Here is a 9,521-nt window from a genome sequence, read left to right as displayed (position 1 = left end):
TCGAGCATGATAGAACATCGCTTGATTACCGGTCAATGATGAAAACCATTAACAAGCACGAGAGAAACCACCAATAATGCCAATGGCTCTCAAGGTACTGTCCAGCACAATCCACGAAGGGTGAAGAAGGAGATAATGTCGAACACTCGTAGAATCACCCAATCGATGACCAAAGATGAAATTCGACTGTCAGGTGTGAAGAACTTTCCATTGAGGCATGCAAGCTCTAAGGTACCAAAGGGGATCTATAGATAAATCTCCTAGATAATGAGCTGATGTCGACAGGAGATGACCTGTCGTAGGAGGGCCATAATGTTTCCCCCATCAATGACACGAGATAAGGAACAAGAGGTAGATGGCGAAACAGAGTATCAGAGGAGATGGCGAGGGTGTAAACTGCAGAAGGATTATACTCTTGAACATGTTGGTGACACGACTCCGAGGGGGTGTGGCAGCATTCAGGCACCAAGGGATCAGAGGCTCGAAGGAGATGGCATGCATCAGATGGAGTGAGGCTAGAATGAGAACCTAAACCCACGGAAGGCCAAATGATGATGTGTGGATGTCCCAACCCGACAAGAAGCAGAAGTGTCGATGTTCAAGAGTGACTAGCTGCCATATACAATCAATGATAAACCTGCTATTGAGTCCAACCTAGTAATAGTTTAACGAGCCCAAGGAAGGAGAAGCTCGAGTCTCGTCATGGTGATGAGTCCAATGTCGTCAGGGTTTAATGAGTCCGACATAGGGAAAACTCGGAGTATTTTTCATGTTTAGAGAGTTTGAAAAAGACACGAAAAAGAAAACTTCAGGGGGGTCCTTTTTCGTAGATTTGTGTCTCTCGAGCCTGAAAAATTATAAAATGATGCTCAAAAGAACCACCCGACCATCACGTTTGAGGAGTACTTTTCATAACTAGTGACTTCAACCCGAAAAAGTATAAAAGCGGTCGGAAGCACGTCGTTTCGTAACCGATAATGAGCTTGTAACGACAAAGGCCCAGCAATCTTTTTGTGTTTCAACGGTCGGAAAAGAACTTAAAGGCGACCGCCTCTTGTCCCTTTTAACGAGTCAAGAGGAAGAACTCGACAATCTTTTCATCTTTAAACGGTCGAAAAGAGCTGAAAGCAGACCTCCATTTTTATTCTCTTTAACGAGTCAAAAAGGAAAAATAATCGGCAATCTTTTCATTTTTTACGAGTCAGAAAAGAGCTTAAAGGAGACTCGTCCTAGAGGAACAAGTAGTATAAAGGGTAGCAACTGGTTCCGAAAATGGTGGAACTGCTCAAAACATGTAATGGTCATGAGGCTGGCTAATAAAACCACTCATCGTTGCGGTTCCTCAGGAAAGGAAAAACAACCAAGTGAAGGCATATGATCGGCCAAAGAGATGGTGGCGATGGAGTTGTTTCATTTTTTAATGAGGTTGACACAGTAAAAGAACTATCCTCATAACCCTTGTTTCATTTTTTAATGAGCTTGACACAAGGTCAGGAACTATGCTCATGATCCTTGTTTCATTTTTTAACGAGGTTGATGCAAGATCAAAACTATCCTCGGGCACCTCGTTTCATTTTTTAACGAGGTTGACACAAGAAAAGAACTATCCTCGGGGCACCTTGTTTCATTTTTTAACGAGGTCGACACAAGATTAGAACTATTCTCGGGCTCCTGTTCATGGGCCACACGAGAACATGGCTCCCACAAGGTCTTCGCGGGATGGAAGAGACACACTCTGGGAGGAATACATGTCCTCATGCACCAATGACAAATCAGGTTCTAATGTCCCCAATACATGATGTACGAGACCATCTGCATGATCGGTAGCAGATGCGGAGATGGAATGCGTAGCCACATGATTTACCTGTGGCAATGAACGCACTGCTTGCGAGCAACAATCGAGAGGGGATGACAACTGCACAGGAGGCACCGGGGGACTGAAGAACGATAATTGATCTATGGTCACCATTCTTCCATCGTGTGGAAAAAAAACCACACGGAAAAGGGAAGAGACAAGTGCCCCCATGGCATAAATATAGTCACGACCAAGGAGAAGACTGAAATCTAAAGCACCTTGGACAACCATCATGTCGATACAGACAGTTTTTGCCCCCAAAGTTGACTGGTTCCTCTGTCAAATGCCAACAGATTCTGTGTGACTGGCACAAGCTGTGGGGAGCCCAAAGCTTGCCAAGTAGTGGAAGGCATAAGACTGACAGATGCACCCTCATCCAAGACAGTGCCAGGTACTGCCTTATCATAGGCATGTACTGTAATCTGGAAAGGCACATGGGATGGAAGGTGGAAAGTAGTCAAATGACTCTAGTCGAAGGAAACGACTGAACTGCTTGGTGGGGGAATCGTATGATTACCCCCCTGCTCTACAGGAACCGAAGAAGGACTCTCGTGATTAGTAGGGATAAGAGGGTTGTTCTCGGACTCAGGAGAATCTGACGAGACCAGAAGAACATGAGCATGATGCACTTTCAAAACAAAGTGATCAACAAGTGGTGAACCTAAGTTGACACTCTCCCCGACCAATGGTTGGTTTGGAACAGGCTTAGCACAGCCAGGCTCAGAAGTAGGAGGACAGACAAGAGAAAAATATAAGTCAATCTCTTTGTCAATCGGGAGAGGGTATGAAGAGAGCCTCTGATAACCAATAGGAAGTTGGGGTAAAGAAGCTGTAAAAATTTCCAAAACGGTGGAATCTTTATCCATGAGTGGACAAAGTTGAAGGGGATGGTTGCCTTCACATAGCCTACAGGGGAATCGAATCTTCCCTTTCTTCTTACCATTGCCAGTTGGTAGGATCCCATCGTCTTGAGCATCAGAGGATGATGAGGGTCGGGCCAAATCATGAGACCATACTTCTAAGATCCTAGGAATTCTAGGACAATCACGAAGAAGATGGTCACCCTTGCACAATTTACAAGGAAACTTAACCTTCCGCGAAGGAGAAGAAGGTGTTCTGACCTGAGATGTACTTAGAGCAGTAGCTGCACAGGTGGCCTCACGTTTGTCAGACTTCTTATTCTTCTTCTTAGTCTCCTGGTTACTAGATGTGGAACTTTCACCAGGCAAAGGAGGAGAGGAAGAGGAAGAAACAGGGGAAGAAGGCGTAGGCTCAACCCTAGAATCAACATGTCTTGGTTTGGATGGAGGAGACAGTGGAACAAGAGTCATGACGCTCAGGACCACTGAGGTTGAAAACAATCATACGTGCAAACCAATGGTTATCCCAGGCAAAGACAAGGTTGCCATATAGAGAGCACCGACATTTCCAAATGAAGGAAACTAACCAGGATTTCCATCTGGGGGAAAACCTTGGCTGGTAGACTCAGGGAACGTTGCCATCGAGAACGAGAAAGAACCCTACTCAAGCTAATGCAAACAAGATCTAACCAGGTAAATGTGAATCATGGCCGAATAAATTTTAAGACACAGGAACAAAACTTGACCTTTTCATTTTTAAAGAGTCGAGAAAAGGACAAAAGATGACTCTAGTCACCTTCGAATATTTAATGAGCCTGAAGTGACAAGTGCTCAGATGGACCTTTTCTTTTAGGGAGTCCGAAAAGGAATGAAAGTGACTACTTTGGAGAACTAGGCAAAAGGTTTACCAGACAAATCCGTAAAACTGCATATACACCTTGGCAGTCATATGAAAACCAAGGACTTTCCGTATGGAAGTCAATCTTCCCGAATGCTATGTTCAGTATGTTACGGCTTGTAAGGTGGCAGACACGGCTTCCTATGGATAAAGGATGATAACCTAGTGGGTTCTCCCCGTATACTCGACGGTACATGGGAGCACAATTCCGTGCTAGACCACTATTGAGTCACAGAAGGAGGAATCACCCAACTTTGAGTGGAAACAAAAGTGACTAGGTTTAACGATGTCGGAGCACGTCTCTAGCCTAGACCTCTAAATGTGTGCGTTATGTTCCAATGCGTTGTTAGATTTATTCAGTTCATTTTAAAGTTGATCTTGGATTATGTTTCAGTTTTCAGGCCTTATCAAGTGTATATAACAAATCCTAGGATGTAGCTAGAATGAATGAAATATCCTTTTTTCGATGAACACATACTTATGGGAGGGTAGAGAGATCATTCCCAAACCAAGAAAACCAAGACAACAAAACAATCACTCAATGCAAACAGACATCAATTTTCTAAAGTGCACGGATGCTACTAATGAGAGATATAATCATTCGCTTTTAAATATGCAACTTGAAATGAAAATTCACTTTCACTTTCGCATGCTAAATGAAATGCAACTCTTTGATTTTGATGTCTCTTAAATCTAAAAGAAACCAATAAGCAATAAAAAAATGTGGAAAAATGGTTGATCCAAACAATTGTAATCTATGTCCGGGTAGTGAAGAGAAATCGAATCAATGCCAGGATTGGTCCAACAAAAATCACTAAACAATCAACCAAAATTAAGCAAAAGGGAAGGCTCAATCAACCCAGCAACAAGCTACAAACGAATCATCGCAAGCAAGAAACCAAGCGAAATTGATCCAAAAACTTGAAACAAAGAAACTAGGTCACAAAGCAAGAAAAACAAGATTCATTCAACAAAGCTCACGAGAGAGTGCCTCAACCTATAAACAGTGAAAAACAAGTTATCAAACAAGTGAGAATAGCAAGGGACTAGCAAGACTGATGGATTCATGAGGCAGAATTGAGAAAATCAATTCTACAACAATCAGCGCAAGTGATACATAAGCAACAAGCGCTGATAAAGAGCACACTGCAGCAACAAAGCGATGTCAGTGCGGAAGTACACGACTTTTCCGCAATGGTCAAATTTATAGAACTGTCGCGACTGTTATGCGTAACTATGCGATGAATAGGATATTACAAAAGGGGTGACGTGATGACAGCGCGACTGTTAAACTAAAAGCCACGATGATGTTCAAAACAGTAATTGGCAAACCAAAAACTCCCAAATCGAAGACAATCAATCTTTAATCAAATAATGGCATTTCCTAGATCAGGCCAGGAAACTTAGAAGACTGGTAACTAATCCCCAAAACTTCAAAAGAGACCAAAACAGAAATCAAGAAAAGTGTAAACAAGAAAAGAACAAAGGCCAATGTTCCCCAGCGGAGTCGCCAATTTGTGATGCAGGAAAGTGTTCCCTCTGCGGACAGAGGCAACCCCTCTAGCCCTAGAGTGGGTCTAGTCACAAACAAGGACAAATCAACAATAGCTTTCCTTAAACAGTCATAGTTGGAGGCCTACCTCAACGGGTGGTCGATGGAGTTTCGTTGCGCTGCTCCAGCTTCCGCTTCCTTCTCCTAACGAGTGATCAACCTGAAACAATTTAAAGGAAATACAACAAAGCGTGTAACCGGAACAACAATGATCTGTTTACTCACAAAGTCAAGAAGTCATGAGCTATCAAGTACATTACACACAAGACATAGGAAAACATCATTGGTTGCATTAATTATGAAATAAGAGTAAGCTTACAACCAAAGTCTTGATGTCACAAGCCTTCTTAGAAGGATCCATCCAGCATGTTCCTCAAGCATTCACTCTTGAAGGTGGATTCTCCCAACACACAAGTCTCTCTCACTCACAAGTTTTACACAAGATCAAAGGCACTTCAAACCCTTCCTCAAGCTATCAATAATCCCACACTTGTCACACTCACACCAGCAATCTAGAAAACTCACAAATACTAACAGCACTATCAGCAACCACTCCAAAGACTAAGAACTCCAAAAACTAGCAGCACATAGCAATGGTGAGAGCTTAAATAGGAGAAGGAGTCTGCATGAAAGGTGGAAGGATGATTGATGAGCCCCAAAAATGTACAATTATTTGGGCTCATTCAACCTCCTAATTTGGCTTAGTCCACCATTCTCATTTGTTTATTGCATGTTTTTTATTATTTTTATGTTAATAGAGTGAATTTGGTTAGTCATTATGCCAACAAGTCTAATGGGTGCTTTGTGTAGCCTTGTTGGTCAACTTGGAGACAAAATGGAAGGTCTTAATGTGCACTTGGCAGCCAAATTCGTGGGAGAACAAGCTAGAGGATTTGTAGGAAGGTGTCCCCCTCATTTATGGGCCCTTACCTCGAATTCTCCACCATCAGCTCGGAGTTCAAGGGCCACCGAATCAATCAGCTCAAGGGCAGCCAAGCAAGTCAAGTTGGACTGCTGTTAACTCCAAGTCTTGGGCAGCCAAGTCCCTAACTTTTAGGAGGACTGTTGGGTCCTCAAATTGTATAAATAAGAAGGCTTGGGGCCTCATTTTGGTTAGCTAGTGGTTGGTCATTTTTGGTTAGCTAGTTGGTAGTCATTTTTGTAGCTAGTTAGTCATTTTGTTTTAGCCATTAGTTAGCTAGCTTGTAGTTCGATTTTTAGGCCATAGACTAGCTTTGCTTTCAGCTCATGTTCAAGCTCTCCTTGTGGACAGTTTTGATGTACTTTTCATTTATTGATTAATAAATATGGATCCAGCTTTGCACCAGCTCTAAATCTTTCATGGGAGGCTGTAGCTCTTGGGGTTGGGCCCATCTCAAGCGCCCAGTACCTCCCTTGTTTCTCCTTATGTGTTTGCTGCGTTCTTGAAATAAAATCTGCCCTTTAGACTTAATTCGTGCTTTGTTACTTAGGTTTCTTTTGATGGTTCAAGTAGCTTTTCATGTTTATAATAGATTGGTAGGAGTTTGTTATGCATTTAGATCTTTTGGCATGTTCTTGCTCACGTGATGTATATGGTTCTCTTTCCAAACAAAGCTGCTGTTTATTCATTTCATTGACAGTTGGAGTGAGTTAGCTAGGACTTGGTTTGTTTGCAAGAATTCCTTGATTTGTGTGAATGAGCATTGTGCAGGGCATCTCTATCACCTTCATCACCTCCTCGTTCATTTGAGCCTCGTTCATATCAGCTCCTCCATCACCAAGTCTGTTCCCTCATCTCCCATCTTCTGTTTTGCCAAGTAACCTTACCTTCTTCTCCATTGTTGCCTCAACTACCTTAAAGCCAAATCAACCTTCCACATATCATCTCATCACTCCATCCATCAGTTCCTAGGTCACTTCAGACCCCCATCCTACCTCCATAACCATCCATGCATCTTCCATCAACCATCCATCCTCAAAAATCCAATTCGTAAACATCCTGTAGAAGAATTACAGAACATCCTGTAGAAGACCTACAGGACTTTCCTGTAGAAACCCCTGCAGACTTCCTGTAGAAGTTCATAAACACGGTTGCATGTCATCCAAACTTTGTGAAACTCTCAGAGAGAATGTCAGGTATCCCTTAGACCCTCTCTGTACCATCCCAACCTTTCCCAAAGCAATTCGTCCCTTGATCCATCCCTGCACAGTGGAAAACTAGTTAGAAGCACATGCATGATAATTTCAATAACTTAAACAAAAATACAAAAAGATGTTTTCTTCAGATAGTGATAACTTAGACACATGCATTTTACCTTCCTAGAAGTAATAGCATCTCTTCTCATAGTTTGCATTCTCATTTTTGCATCAGTAGGACTAGTTGGTAGAATTAGGGATTTTCCTAGGGTTTCCATGCTTTGGTTTGCTTTCAGTTCATGTTCGCCAAGTAGATTAGTTTTCTCTGAGTTAGCTTTCGTCCATCAATTAGCAAGCTTCTTCTGAGAGCCTATAGAAGTTGGCTTGAGCCCTAGCGGACTTGTGCCAGCTGACCAAGTGACAGCTGCGACAAGAGTTAGTACTTGTGCATATAGCACCGCCGCTTCCAAGTTTGTACGAACTACCGGGTTGATAAAATTAAGAGACAGGAAGCCCCAAGAGTTGTAGCATTATTGCTACAATACTGGAGCTCACCATCTTTTTGGCGCCGTTGCCGGGGAAGCGGCAGAGTATTAGTGATTGTTGCTATTCTTCTATTTTCTACTACAACCTTCTGCTAAGTAGTTTATTTCATTTCCATTATGCAATTTCATTTATGCAAAAGTAGATTAGCATTTCCTGCTTTCATAGATTAGCATTTCTTGCTTTCATAGATTAACATTTCCTGCTTTCATAGATTAGCATTTCCTGCTTTCCTAGAATAGCCTTTCAATTCCGCATTTCAATTCTGCAAGCGTAGATTAGCATTTCAATTCCGCAAGCGTAGACTAGCATTTCATTCTTGCAATTTCATTTGAGCAAAATAGATTAGTCCTTTCCTGCTTTCATTTCAATTTCGCAAGATAGTTAGTTGCAGTTCAATCTATTTCATGCTTTGTAGGAGTAGAGATAAGTTAGAAAAATGATTGCACAACACCCCCCACTGCTTCACACAGCCAACGTTCTTCTTCGATGGCTGTGATGAAAGAACCCCTGGGTGGACATCAAGACATATCTGAAGAACCTCTAGGGGAGAAGAAGAAGAAACATTCCTCTGAAGCAAATGGCTACAAGTAGAGATGTTGGGAGCAACATCTTGTCCAAAGATGAATTTGAAAATCAGATCAAAGATTTCAAGAGTGATATGAGGCAGTTTCTTGCCATGCAACTGGATACCTTGCGGATCCAAAAGAAGCAAGAAGAAGCCAAGAGGGCTTTGGTCATTTTTTGTCCTGGGTGTCTTAAAAAGCATCCTAGGAACGAATGTCCAATGCACTCCCTAGAAGTGTGTTTTGTATGTGAAGGATACCATCCTACAGATCAGTGCCCTTCCTTGCCCAGAATCAAAGCTGCATATCAAAGAGCCAAGGGAGCCACTGAATCACTCTATTATATGAACCAAAGTTGGCCACATGGACCTAGATCTTACCAGCAGGAACTGTAAGGGATACCTGAGACCTTATGACCCTTATCAAGCCACTTTCATGCCTTCTTGGGATCCCCCTGCTCATCCTTCCTGGTCTACACCTCCTCCTTGGTCATATTCTCCTTGTTCCTTCACAGATCCATATTATGCCCAACCAGTTGCTCATTCATTTCACTCTTATGCTCAGCCACAGCCTCAGTGGAATGCACCTTATCAGGAGTGGAGGCCCCAGTACAACTCTCATCCCGCTCATTTTCCTCCACCACCTGCTCATCCACAACCATCGCCTCCTCCTCCACCAAGGCAACCCCAAATGCCTACCCAACCACAATGTCATCCATCTCCATCTCAGTTTCACACCTCCACTCAACTACCCGTACCATTTCCAAAACCATGCAATGGAGCAGCTCAACCCAATTGCAAATCTGAGGCACAACATGTGCAAATGATTCCTCGTGAGCTCAATGATGTTCACCAAAGCTCAGGAAAAGCATTGCAAAAAAGAGATCATCTTGAAAGCATTGAAGGACCAAAGGCAAAAGAAGATCCAAAAGAAAAGATCAAAGGACCATGGGCTGCACTTGATGAAGAGAAGAGATCAGAATCAGAGATGGAGAAAGTTCCCTCATGGTTACCATCAAATCTTCCATGTATTCAATAGAAAGATCAGCAAAAGGAGGAAGATGAGAAAGCCATGATAGAAAGTGACATGAAGAATGATCCAGATCAGCAAAGGGACCAAGGATATCAAA

This window comes from Pinus tabuliformis, chromosome 7 (assembly GCF_031772625.1).
Source record: "Pinus tabuliformis cultivar Carrire ecotype Pingquan chromosome 7, CPIR1, whole genome shotgun sequence".
Taxonomy (NCBI): domain Eukaryota; kingdom Viridiplantae; phylum Streptophyta; class Pinopsida; order Pinales; family Pinaceae; genus Pinus; species Pinus tabuliformis.
The sequence above is the reverse complement of the archived record's forward strand: the minus strand, read 5'-3'. Positions refer to the sequence as shown.